Source organism: Amphiprion ocellaris, chromosome 22 (genome assembly GCF_022539595.1).
Source record: "Amphiprion ocellaris isolate individual 3 ecotype Okinawa chromosome 22, ASM2253959v1, whole genome shotgun sequence".
Lineage (NCBI taxonomy): Eukaryota > Metazoa > Chordata > Actinopteri > Pomacentridae > Amphiprion > Amphiprion ocellaris.
Window position 1 is genome coordinate 18847825 of NC_072787.1, and position 13746 is coordinate 18861570.

The window sequence follows — 13746 nt, forward strand, 5'->3', positions numbered from 1 at the left end:
ATTTGGGTCAAATCTGACTTTGCTGTTGGCAAAGTGCTGCCTAAAATACTCCGACTGTCTCTCACACATGTGCGCCACAAACTTAAACTCCGAGCATCAACTCAGGATCCCCTCTTCTCCTCCGGGGGGCTTTGTGAGTGACAGCTTTCTGAAGGGGGAATCCACGTGAAGCCTTTTCATCAGTGCCGCCCTCTGGGTCCTGCTTGACTGACTGCAGCACAGTGCAAAAGTTCAGCCTTTATGGGAATCCATTGCTGTGTTTTCATTGGTGACATGTCGCTTTTTTTCAATGCAATATGTGAGTGGACAGAATCTGACTTTGGGTGCTTCAGCTTCTGAAGAGTCTGATGTCCATTAACAACATTCTTGAGTTTCACTTTAACAAAACTAATTAGCCAACATGTTCAATTAGTTCAACAGATAACGCTGAAAGGAATGCTCATCCTCTCTTAATGGCATCATCAATTTCTGAAACCTGGTCCTTCAGTTGGTTCCATTGCTCAGGACTCAGGGAGATACCCTTTTCCCCCGGTGTCATCTCTCCATCTTGGTTCATCCAGTCCTCTCTGATGTCAATCAGCACTTCACCCTTGAAGTCTGTGACACTGATAGATCTCATCTTTCCAATCTGTAACATGTTGTCTTCGCCATTACCGCTGCCCTTGGATGAGCCTCCTGGCTTGGAACTCTCTCCACTTTTTGGTTTCTTGACCGGCTTCTCTGGTGCTTCTTTCTCTTAGCCTTGGTCCCTACCTCACTGTCCGAGTCACTTCCAGATGTGGAAGACAGTACTTCTTTTAATTTTGTATATTAAGGCTAATTAGTCACTCAAAATTAGGCTCTGTAACTTTTTAATGAGGAAATAACACACACAGTGCTCCTAACATTATTTACCCAGTCAGATATCTACGCATGCTAGGAAAACATATTTAAACATTAATCATTTGACTAACCTCATCGCCCAATAATAGCATTGTTGCAGTGAAGCAACAGATCTCCTACATTTTATACCAATCGCCACATTTCTATGAAAAAATCTAATGGTGAAAAGTTTTCAGAGAAAACACAGGAAAGATTCTTTCAAGGCCTCTTCAACGTGACACCACCAGATAGGAAAAAACTGCTTATTTTTCTTCTTACAAATGAAACATTAAATTTACAGCAACAAAAGGCAACCTTGGTTTACTCATTGCTCTCAGGAGTTTTGCAGCTGCACAGCCAGTCTAGTGTCAATAGTAGCAAACGTGATGTTGTGTGTCTTACATTACAAAGCCTTTATACATACTGAGTGAATGCAACACAAGGACACTGCATGTTCTGACACCCACGCAGCACACATATGTATAATGCAACCTGCAAATGGAAGGATTAGTTACCTTATAGCTGGGGAGTGAGAGTTTTAAGAGTCAATGTGACAATGCGATGCTGCTTTTCAGGAAAGATAATATGCAGGTGTAAATGCTGATGTGATCTGTAGCTTGAAAGCTGTTGGCACAAGTGTTTCTATGTGAAAAAGTAAATATATTCTATAGAAATTGTTGGCTTTTTTGATGTATTTGGATATGCAGGCTGTCCTTGAAGCAGTGCTTAAAGATTTAAATGGGATACAGGGACAATGCACCAAAGGAAATTAGCTTTTTCAATCACTTATTCAACAAAAGCATCACACATGGACAGTTTTAAGAGTACTTTTTGCTCTTTTGTGCCTATATTATATGGACAACTGAAGAGAGACAAGAAAGGGGGGAAAGACAAGGGATGACTTGGGATCAAATACAAGCTTCTGCAGTGAGAATTCAGTCTCTTTAAGGTGAGTTATCAAGGCAACAGATGTATTTTTCTGTGGAAAAAGGCCCCAGAAGCTGGTGCTCCCTACTTTAGCAAACACAAATTCTTTCAGTTGTTTTGCACAACTGTCCTCGAGTGTTTCTGAAAGTTTTTGAACACTTTTTCATGCAAAATCATCAGACTCGTGAAAAAAGTTCAATTTTGTCCACTCACATAGCTAATATCTCTTTTTTATACATTTTTTTCACATAATTTACAGTCAGTTTGTTGAAGTTTGCGCTACATGTTTGACTTTTCTAATTGGCTCACATCTAAGCCACATCCTCTATTGAAGTGTCATTCGTTTACAGAAGAACTGAAGAATTAATTAATTTTCTGTGTAGGTGTAGCAGACTGTCTCTTTGCTTGAAGAAGTTACAGAGTGCATATAGATATGTGTTTTTGTCTCTTAATTTGAGCTCTGGGTGCAGTGTACAGGGAATACAGAGTAAATGTCTGATAAATTGTATTATTCTCCTGCACAGTATTATTTATGTATTAAGAAGACATTGTAGTCCTGCAGTGCCACCTTGTGGTCTGTTCCGCTTTTATTTTGTTGAACGCGCGTTTCTTCTTCTTCTGCGGTTTTTGTGACGCCGAACTTCCTGTTTCTTTGTCTAAACAACGTTGTGCTCATGCATCGTCGGAGAAACGGTAAAAGCTGTCTAAAAACAGTAGTTATACATCACATTTATCTGTTTGAATTGTATTAAGGAAAGATTTACATTGTGATTTACCTCATTATCCTGTATTCGTAGCTCTGAACAGCGACGTGTGTGTGTGTATGTGTGTGTGTATGTCGAGCTGGAGAGCATGCTAGCTGATGGCTAACACTTAAATTAGCGCCCTTGGAATGGCGCAGTGAGGTATGAAATGTCAAATATGCATTATTATCAAATGAGTTGCATTTATTTGTATTGGATGTGAACATGATTTATATGTGAATTGTTTGTGATACTACAGTGAGGCATTTTGTATTCTGTTGAATTCTGTAGTTTTCACGGTGCTTATGGTACCCGGTGCTGGTCGAGAGTGAGAATAAATCAACACCCGTTTGAAACTCTTTGCGTCTTGCTGAATGCATCCAAGGGGCTGCTACACAGAGAGCTGAAAGCAGTTCACAGTGTACCTTGGTAAGTGGTTGGAATTTCTGCTTCTCATCCCACCTTTCCAACTGAAGCATTAAGTGTCGGAGGCCATTTGATTTACATTACGAACCGGAGAATTCATCTGAACAAAGATTCCTATCTAACACATAAAACCACAGCATTTTATTTCCATAGTCCTTCGAGTTAAATTTGCATCTGTATCACACACCCAGCTCATTCCTCCTGTGTGTCCTCCACCTTTCCTCTCTCTTTGTCCCGGTGGACATTGTACTGTACATCAGAGCCCAATTAGCATTCTCCTGCTTCGGACGTCATGCCAGTCTGGGTTCAGAGGCCAGAGGTTGGGGAGCATGTTCCTGGATTTGGACTTAACACTGTACTCATTACCAGGCTTGTCAGCTGACCCCTGATGTCATTTCCCTCCCATCATTAGAGATACTTTAGGTCTCGAAGCTCAACTGGACACACACACACTCGCGTCACAGCGCCGTTAATATGCATCTACTGTCGTCACGCTATCGATCAGTCCATTAACAGGCCGTATTACCTCATGAAATCATCACCGGGAGGGACGGCGGTTGTAGCATTGCAGGCATTCAGGACGACGAAGGTCAAGGACACTTTGGCGGATTTGGCAGTAATGTACACAATTAAAATTACACTTTTCTCTGCACATTACAGTGTGATTCTGCACCTAACAAAAAAGGGAAAACAAGGCTGTGAAGTATCTTGGTGTAGTTTTTATATCTAGATGAGCATCATTCATGTGACAACAACGAGACTGTGGTCATAAATCAGTTCAGCTGCTTTCTCTAAATCCTGCTAAAGATAGAACTGGAGTTAATTTTTCTCACTTGTGCTGACGTGAACATACCTGTCGTCTTTTGTTGGAGGTACACTGCATGCAGAAATAAATCATCCACTACCAGAATAGAATATTTAGTCATCTCTAACAAACAGCATCAAATAGTGATGTACGCACACGTTTATAGCTTTCTTCTTCTGGTCCTTTGAAGCCCATTGAGAAGACATTTTAACCACGTATTGTTTTTTTATTTCAGTCAATTTATTTAATAAGAAAAAGATGAAAAAAATGTGTTGTTTGTTCATCTGTGAACGCCGCCTTTAGGGAGGCTAACATTTATTTTTCAGGGCTATAATTAGTAATAATGCAAACTTAAAACAGCAAAAGATAAGTTGCCAGTTCTTAGCATGACATTTAAAACATGTCAAACGAAGCTAACGAAACAAACTGAACAGACAAACTACTTACTAGTTTGTCAGGAGCTTTGACTAACTTTTCATGGCCTTCTGGAGAAAATAAGTTAAACCTTTAAGTCAGTATGGACAAGAGAGTCTTAAAACAGCACAGAAAAAAATGGTACAACAAGCAGCTATTGGCATAACAACTGAGCAACTGATTTGCTGCTGAAGATCATAGGGTGTGGTTAAAAGTTGTGAAAAAGTGAGCAGGTTAACGTGCTTCATCCTTTTGTCCCACAGGCCAGATGGCATACAAAGTTAAGTGGAAGTAAACCCACCTTCTGGGACAGTTATGACACTTCATATGATAAAACCGCTAAATTTATAGGGCATTTTTATATAATGTCAAAAGCAAGTTAAAGTTTTATTTAAAGTTGTAAAGTTGTTCCTTCAAAAACAGAACCACAAATTGCCAGTTCGGTAATGATACTATAATTTTGTTTTGAGTGTTATTTCACTTGAAGGCAGCACAACAACCTATAAATGCAATAGTGATATAGTATTATCTTGTGAGGAATGTGTTAGCAAGTTGGCATGATGTAAGATTAAAATAGTTTTCTGACCATCTGACAAATTTGAGTCCAATATTTGCTTTTGTTTTTTTGCTCTATTTTGGTCTCCTACTTTTTAAGTCTCTTTAGTTGCCAGTGAATTACTTTTTTTGCTTAGAAAGGATCCTAACTCCATGAAATGTCCAAAAAGTATATCAGTGGCAGCCATAAATTTTCTAAATGATGAGGAAAGTTGCTTCAATGCCTCCTTTCTTAACTCCTTTAGCTGGATACACTGGACCATCCTTTACAAAATAAAAGCAGAAAATGCCATCCAGCAATTTCTTGCAACAGCAATGTTCGATCATGGCACAGAAGCTGTCTTTTCCTATGCTGTTATGAATTCTCCTTCACAGCTTTCCTTTTTCCATTGACATCGAGGGAAAGTCTTTAGGAAATGACAGAGGATGTAATTATTTTGACTAATCAGCCTATAAGATCATTAAACCAAACAAATAGCTAAAATATGCTAAAATGCTTCGCTGAGATAACCTGCAGAGTTGGATTATAATTGTCATTACAAGCCTCAATCATCCATAAAATACTGATGAGAACAGCTTTAAAATTTGGTTGCAATTCTGTTTTAGTTTGTGCAATATATAATTTATCCAAATAGAATATCTAAATGGTCAAATCTGCATTCTTTCTATGAGAACTCCATTCATTCCTCAGCACAGCAGACGTAGCAGGCTGACATTTCAGAAAAGACTCCTGTTATTCATCTTTATAGGGGATTTGGCAGCCTAATAAGATTTCATGGATTCTTTTAACCCCTTTAAGTGGCCTCTGTCGTAATGACATGTAAACAAACAGGTGATGAATAAGGAAGCTAATTAGATTTGACTCAAACTGAAACATATTTCTAAATCAGCTGAGCAATAGCTACACCACCATTACAATCTGCTCTGTGGCATAAATTAATTTCCTGTCATACATGATTAGGCAGCTTGTTCTGAATGTTATCCTGTTCACGGTTAAGCAAGTTAGTCATTCATCCCTCTTTGGGTTTTACATATTAATAACATCTCTTTGCAGTCTAGCAGAACATTTAACAGTGTCACACTTGTTTTTTTTGTAGGCTTTTGTTGTGCATTTCAGGGATTATGCTGATGTTAAAAGCTTCTGTTAGGAGGCAAAGTTTCTTGTTTTGTTTTTTTAATAAATCAGAACATGTTTGGCTTTTTGATGTACTTACATGATGAGTGAGTGGGTTAATGACCAAAATAAGATGTTGAGCTAATTTGCACCTGACTGCTAATCAGCACCTCAATAACCTTTGTCAGTAAAACATCCATAATTACACTGGTGGTCACTGTCTGAAGATAACCTTTGGATATTTCATTAAAGTTGCGTCATACTATCTGAATGAGCGCGCTATCATTCTTGTCTTCTCTGCTGCCTCTTTCATATGTATCTTTAATATCTCCAGTTACCAAAATAGAGCCTCTATCTTTAGCTGTTCACAGTTCATCTTAGCAGACAGTGACTGCTCCTGAAATAAAGTCTCTTGTCTTGTCGGATTCCTCCTGAGGTAATGCTGCCGGGCGGAAGTGTTGATGAAGCAGCGGGGAGCAAATGACTGAACAACCAGAACACTTTCAGCAACTCAAAAGCATTGACATCATCATTTTGTCGCTGATAAATAATCCCAGCGTATTAGAAAGGCGGGCAGCAGTTAATAACTCAGCATCACGACTGCTGGAGACTTCTAAAGATGTGCGACAACGGAAAAAGTTGTATTCCTCACATGAAATTGACAGTTTTCATCAAATTTAAAGTCTTGGAAAATGCATGATGCTTATTTATTTGTCCCCTGCACACACTGGAAAGTCTCTGCTGAGCAGCAAAAAACCCAGATGTCAAAATCAGCACCATTACTGTCAAACAGTGAACTGTACAGTTGAGCTCAGAGCTTATTAAAAAAGACAGAGTGTGCTATATTTGCTGACACACCGGACTCATTCAGCAAAGCCTTGTTCTTAGTGTTTGGGAACATGTGGAGGGGCGACGCTCATTGGTGTCATCGCTTCTACGTTCTGCTCTTTCTTATGTCTTGGAGCTCTGTTTGAACAATATAATTATGTCATGTATTTGCACAACTGCACCATCCAGCACCAATGTGACTTAACGAGACTCACAAAAGAGCCATTTTTTAGATTGATGATCACACTGTTAAAGGCACAAATAGAAAGTGTCTGTTACTGGCTTTTGTCTCGCATTACTTCCGCTAGTTTTGAAAAAAAGATAATACAACTGTGTAATCGGGCAGCTTTGTTTTTATCATTCATCCCACTGATAACCTGCAAGTTTTGATGTTAAAAAAAAACTGTTTTTACTCCTTTATCAATCAGTTGTAAGCCATTCATAATTTTGTAAGGCTTTTTACTCTTTACAGGTGCAATATAGATTTTGAAAATAAATACATCATTCATATAGCAGGAAACAAAATACCGGCTATATAGTATTTCTGTATGTTGTAATCTGGGCTTCTCTGCTCCATTTCATTTCATTATTATGTGCGATTTAACTTCACTACCTCAGTGTCATTGCCAGTGTCACGTTTCTATTCTAGTCTTGTTTTAGTGTATTTATTTTATTTTCAGTAATCTATTGTACATATAGCTTATTGCCTTCTATTGGGCAATGCACTTTTCATGTTATGTAATCTTGTTTTCTGAGCAATATCCAGCACAAAAATTTATCTTATCTTCAGCCACTCATTCATGTTCGTGCATGTGAGTCCCTCCCATTGAAACTGTTGGCCCTCTGTACTGTAAAAACAGATCAATAGTGACTTCCTACACCACAAAGCAAAGGCAAAAGTACAATCCAAAGTTCACACAGTGCCCTAAAAAATCAACAAATTTGAAAACCAATTGCTTTTTGCATTTTTTTTTTACCTTATTAATGCTTGTTTGTTTCCTTTCAGCTCAATGTAAGAGTCTCTGCTGCTGTTTGTTTTATTCTCCGAAGCTTTATTTCTGCTGATCTCTATTCCACTACAGTTTTTTGTGTCTTTGTTTCCACTTAAAGATCCACTCCAAGAGTCGACCCAAGTTGTCCATGGCTCTACTCCGCTTCGACAAACCACGAAAACAGACACAAACAGAGTGGAACAGACATGAACAAATGGAAGGAGAGACAGGTGAAGTGAAGATAACTTTATTCCAATTGACAGCATCTCTCCATTCAACGTATTTTACAGTAACATTGTGGGCTAATGGTTGTGACTGGATTGTTTTTTGTTGACTCTCATTCACACAATCTTTCTCATTTCAATGACACACAAACAAACAGGGAAGGTATTTCTAATATGTCCATTTGTTTTGGTCTGAGTTGCTGTATCCCTCTAATAGTCTACTGAGGTGAAGGAAGACAAGGTGCAGAAAATCTTGAACAAGATTACTGAAGACGAAATGGCTTGAGACATCTCATATTTATTACAAAAACTGCAACAACCAGTCATAGTCAGTATTTCACAACCTGGCAATCTAATAAGTGATTCTTATTAGTGGCTCGTAATTGATCAATAAAGTATTAGTGAGCGATCTTTAAACCTTTATATAACAATCAATCACAAGCTATTATTTAACTACAGTTGAAATAGATTATCTGACAATGAGTCTGAACTTATTTTCCAGACATTGTCATTGAGGAAGCAACAGAAATCGTCAGTAATTATGCGTCTGTTTGTATCATTTATGTATCTGGATGGCGTGTGCAACAATCGCTAATGGTTCCATTATAATGCTCATTGATTTGTCTCTGGAGGAACTGCGGTTGTTTGAGCTTGCATGGTTTTAGGAAACACTAAATTTAATATTGCTATAATTAAACTTTAGTTGAACTCAGAGCTAAAATGGAAAAAAATACTGAATTATGCAAACCTTAAACATTAAATTTTTTTTCCTATACAATAGTGGCGTGAACACATCTGCTGGGATTAACCATGGCAAAATGCAGTCTAAATTGTACATTAGATTTACTCTTTTATTAAAATTTCACTTCATGGGACATGAACTGGCTGATAGTTCTGCTTCTGTACTCTTTTGGTACTTTTATTATCATGTAGAAAATGTCCTTGATCTTCCATAAGGACTTCTTTACTCACTGAGACTCTTATTTCTTATCACTGACCATCAGAAATAAGTTCAACATAAACAGCTCACATGCTTCTATTGCACCATTATGTATCCACCCTGAATTCAAACATTACTCACAGCAAACTGTTTATTCCTACAATGCTCCTGATGAGCTGAAGCCTTCTGCAACTTCTGATGTTAAAGAGTTTCACCATTTTCTAACATCTCTACCTCATATTTACTGCCTTTCATTTCATTGAAATGTTTTACATCTGCCTTCAATATGAGTGTAGCTGCACTTCTAATAAAGGTTGAAGACAAAGTTGGCCTTTAAAGGCTTTACTGGGAGCTGGAGGAGCTATTTCAGGCATGGTCTGTTTCCAGAAATCAAAGTCCCATTTATTTATCCCCATAGGAAATGTTCGGTGACTCATGGTTCTTCACAGTCTTCCACAGTTCAGATTGTCACAAAACTCTTGCAGTTTTGTCGTCAGTTCAAATGATTAACAACCACCTGATTTAGACTTTATCAGCTCATTAAATGGCTGTTATCACTGCAAATCTATTCACATATAGACCAGTAAGGACCTCCTCCACCTTCTAGTAGGCTCAGTAGATGTGTTATTATGCATTCCGATCAATATTAAAGAGAAAGTTCTCCAGATAACGTAGGAAGCCCCTTGTGTTAGTGTGAATAAGTGCATGACAACTTTTTAAATGGAGCTTTTAACATGCGGTAAATTTAGAAGAGAATTTAGAGTGCAGGTATTAAGATCCTTTTGCAAGCATTAGCGGGTAGCGCTGGTGCCTAAAGTTAACCAAACCCTGTCTGAAAACTCAAGCAAAATTGACTGATAAAGAGTCAATGCAAAAGTCAAAAAATACTTAAATAAAATGATACCTATAATCTAGGTCTGGTTTTATTTAAATGTAGATGCGACTTGAGTAATCCTGTCTCAGAGCATAAATAGATGCTCTTTATAAACTTGCTTTGTAAATCTACAGCTTAAATTAATTCAGTTTTTAATTTGTGTCAGATTTGATTGAATTCAGCAGGTTGGGTTTAATGTTTTGTGAACAACTGCAATAGTCAAGTCCGTTAACTGGCTTTTTCTCCACTGTTTGAGGCTCAAGCCATGACATTAACTTAAAGGTTTTGCCGTAGAGTTCAGTGTTTCTGTGCTAAGAAAAATCTAATATTTTAAAGTTCAAAGAAAAACCTCAAAATGAAATACAGAATGGAGAAAAACTCCTCTGACTATGCCACTCTGTTGAAAAATAGGCTCAGTGGTAGGCCTGAGTTTGCTGGAATAAGGCTATTAGGCTAATAAAGTGTCAAATGACCAAATTATCAGTATTAGCAACGAGAAATTCCACACAAGAAGTACATCACCGTAATTTAATGTGTTTTGAGTACATATTAAAGCATACCAATAGATGGCTGTATAGTAAATTAACGTGCTCCTATACACTGATCAGCCACAATGTTAACCCAACGGACAGGTCGCCTGCATAACTGTGATTATCTCCTTGCAATGTAATGTTCTGCAGGGAAATCTTGCGTCCTGGCACTTATCTGGATGTTACTTTGACATGTTCCACCCTTCTAAACATTGTTGCAGACCAAGACCTCAGCACTGCCAAACAGCAGCAGCTTGCAGGGCATCGCACACCACAAAAACTGCTCGAGGAACACAACAAAGAGCCCAAGATCGAGCAGGATTGATACAGTCTTTAGCTGATCCACTGAGACCTCAACCCAAAACCCAGAGGACTTAAAGGTGAGTGTGGCATTAGCAACACAGATAGCTAATTTAATGACTATCTTGGTTAGAAGTTAGCTGGTTAACAATTCCAGTTAATACTCCAACAAAGCATCTGGGTAATAGATAAAATGCCTTTTTGCTCTTGACAAAAGTTGAATAAGATGGCGGATGTAACAACTGCGGCTGCTATAGCAACTGTGCCGGTTTCCTTAGCAACAGGAAGTTCAACTGCTGGTGAAAAAATGTTTCTTCCTTATTCTTCTGTGCTCTCAAAGGATTTTCTTGCTTTTATATACTGTGTAATATGTTTACATTTTCTTATGTTGGTTATAACCACTCTGTCCTCGAAATTATGCCTCAATAGGCCACTATTGGACCGGAGATTCACATGTTTATCACTGCTTTGTGTTCAGACTGGATCTTAGGAGGAGGGTGACTGTTTAAAGGCCCAACTTAGCAAAGATATGTCCACGCAAGTTGGAAATGCTTAAACTTTAGGGAAAATTTTGCACTTAACCTTTGGGTAACTTCCAAAAAACGAGAGGAGAAAAGACAATGGAACGAAATAGTTTCTGTTGACTTCTAAGATCAGTCAGAGAAGGTTGACGTATCCCATGGTAGTTTACTGATAATGATTTTTGTGCTTTCTAGAAACTCAACTTGACCATTTAGGTTCAATCACACTTGAATGCATTCATGGATGATGCATTTTTCACTAAATGTCTTCTTCTAGCAGCTATAATGCGCTAAAAAATGGCACTTCCTTATAAACAAGATGAAAGTTACGTAACAGCAAACCCCACTCCAGCTATAAATAGTCTCCCTTTACCTGTAGCCACGTTGTAATTTTCAGGCTTCAACAGATAATTATCACGCAAAGCTAAAGTTCACATCAGACTGTGACCTCCTGGTAGTATCCCGAAAGGTGCTATTAATAGTGCTCGTTAGGGCTTGTGTTGTCTTACGGAGACATTTTCATTTGTGCACAGTGACGTTTCTTTAATGACACTCTGGGCCTGAACTCACACTGAATTTCACACCTCAAGGGTATCCGGTGGATCAGAAAAATCTACCTGGTGAGGAAAAAGATCCAAGATTTGACCACCAGCTGTCATGTTGACGTGTTGTGTAAATTACGCTGCTTCAAAAAGGGATATTATCATTACAAGGCGGTAGTAAAAGTATCAGTGAGCTTGGTGTAATTATGTCAGAAACCTTTCTTCGTGCAGTGCTTAATTGAGAGGATGCATCACCAGGACGAGTGTTTCCTCCTCCTGCTTTGTAGGGCCGAGGACTTTGCTCATTATTGCTCCATTCAATGCAAGGGCGTTTTAGTGTCAAATGAGATTTGTCTCACCATTACAAGAAGTAATTGGCCGAGGCTCTCTCAGTAATTTACTCCCAGCCAGCGCTACGTTGCTTTATGGTGAATAATTGCCGCTGTCTGGCTTGCTACCGTTATGGGCAACATGAGTGTGGAGCCCCTGCAGCTCAAGGGACGATGATCCTCGATCCACAGGGCTCCAACCCTCATCTGTTCTAATCTGAGCTGATGTCTTGTTCGCAGCTAAACATCTTCTTGGAAATTTTACAGATTTTGTTGTTTTGCAGAAACACAAGAAGTAAATATTTGATGCCGTAATAAGGATTGATGCTTGTTTCTAATGTATTCGTCCAGGAAATGACCTCCCTTCAAAAGTTCACTCCTGGCAAGTTTGTGCTCACGAAGCCAACTCCTGAACCACATCACAGCCTCTTGGTGATAAACTACGAAGAGGGATGATTCCACAATCTCATTTAATAGCCATAATGTCTTCATAAGACAAGCCCACAGCACTATGGATAATACAGGCGCACAGACGTTTTAATAATACGAAGCTGCGGCACTCTTTCCCCCCACAGAGCCTACTTGGCTAACCTCATTGTATGCTGATGAGCTGATGTGAGTCTTGCCATTCATATTAAAGTGGAAAATGTATTAGTGGCTGAACTCCTGAGTGCAGCTCTCCTTGTCTGCTAGCTCATCATTAATCACCATGTGGATTCATTCCAGTAAATCCAGAACTCATATCATATCTGAACCCCAAAATTAAGATCCTTTTCATTTTCAGCGTCATTCAGACTGAGAATAGGATCCATATTCTTTTATATTTAGATTCAACATTCACACACTCACACTTCTATCTACTGAAAAAGACAGCATATTAAAATATCTAGTGTTTTATTGTTGAAAAAATTTGAATAAAATAGGTTTACTGATAATTTTTGGACCTGATTACAGATAAATACAGACAAATCTCAATTAGTAACATACAAAAACAGAAAATAATCCATTACTGCACAAGCATGATACAGATTTGTAACATAAAACAGACCAGATATGTACACTGGCAAAATAAGGCTTACTACTGCACAATGCTTCAATATGTAATCAGTTTACTTCATAGATATGGCTGTTTATTTCAATAAATAATGCCCAGAATTTCTTCTTTGAGAGGCTGTTTTTTGGCTTTATTGATTACAGAATCCTTGTAATATTTTTGACAGTAAAATTCTTATTAATAATAATTATTTTTTGTGTGATTTTAAAGCATTGAAGACCTTTAGTTTTCTCTTTTTCCTTCTGAGTCCAAAGTAGTTTCTGGGTGTCTTTGTGTCACATTTTTATTCATTTTTCACAGCAAAATAAAATCCTGCACCTTTATAGAAACAGCACAGACTTGGCTAAAAGTAGCGAAAACTCAAAAATGTTTTCGCTAACAGTGACTTGTTAAACTCCATTCTGTCTGTATGTACGAGCAGGACAGGTATCTGCAGCTCACCTGGCTGCAGGCCACAGAGGAAACAGGCCTCATGGTATATTGATGGACTTGGCTCAGATGAGAGTCCTTCACTGTCTGCTAGCGGTGTCCTGGTTATACATGCCTCACAAATTTTTAAGTTTAGGGGCAAGATTTGAATAAAAATGTCATAAATGATTTAGCGATAAAAATGATCCTGTCCTTATGACACTTGTCCTTCCCTGTGTGAAATAATTTGGCAGCCTCTTCACCGTGGGGTTTACTTGCAGTATGACCTTGCTGCATCTGAGAACCAGCACAGTAAAGCTTCATCTAGGGGAAGAGCCGTGAAGATTAGATCTTTGGAA

The 13746-nt window shown here is 38.4% G+C and overlaps 1 pseudogene; it reads right to left on the reverse strand.

The window, feature by feature from the left end:
- Window positions 1-439: 439 nt before the first annotated feature.
- Window positions 440-914, reverse strand: LOC111566771 (activated RNA polymerase II transcriptional coactivator p15-like; annotated as a pseudogene).
- Window positions 915-13746: the final 12832 nt, after the last annotated feature.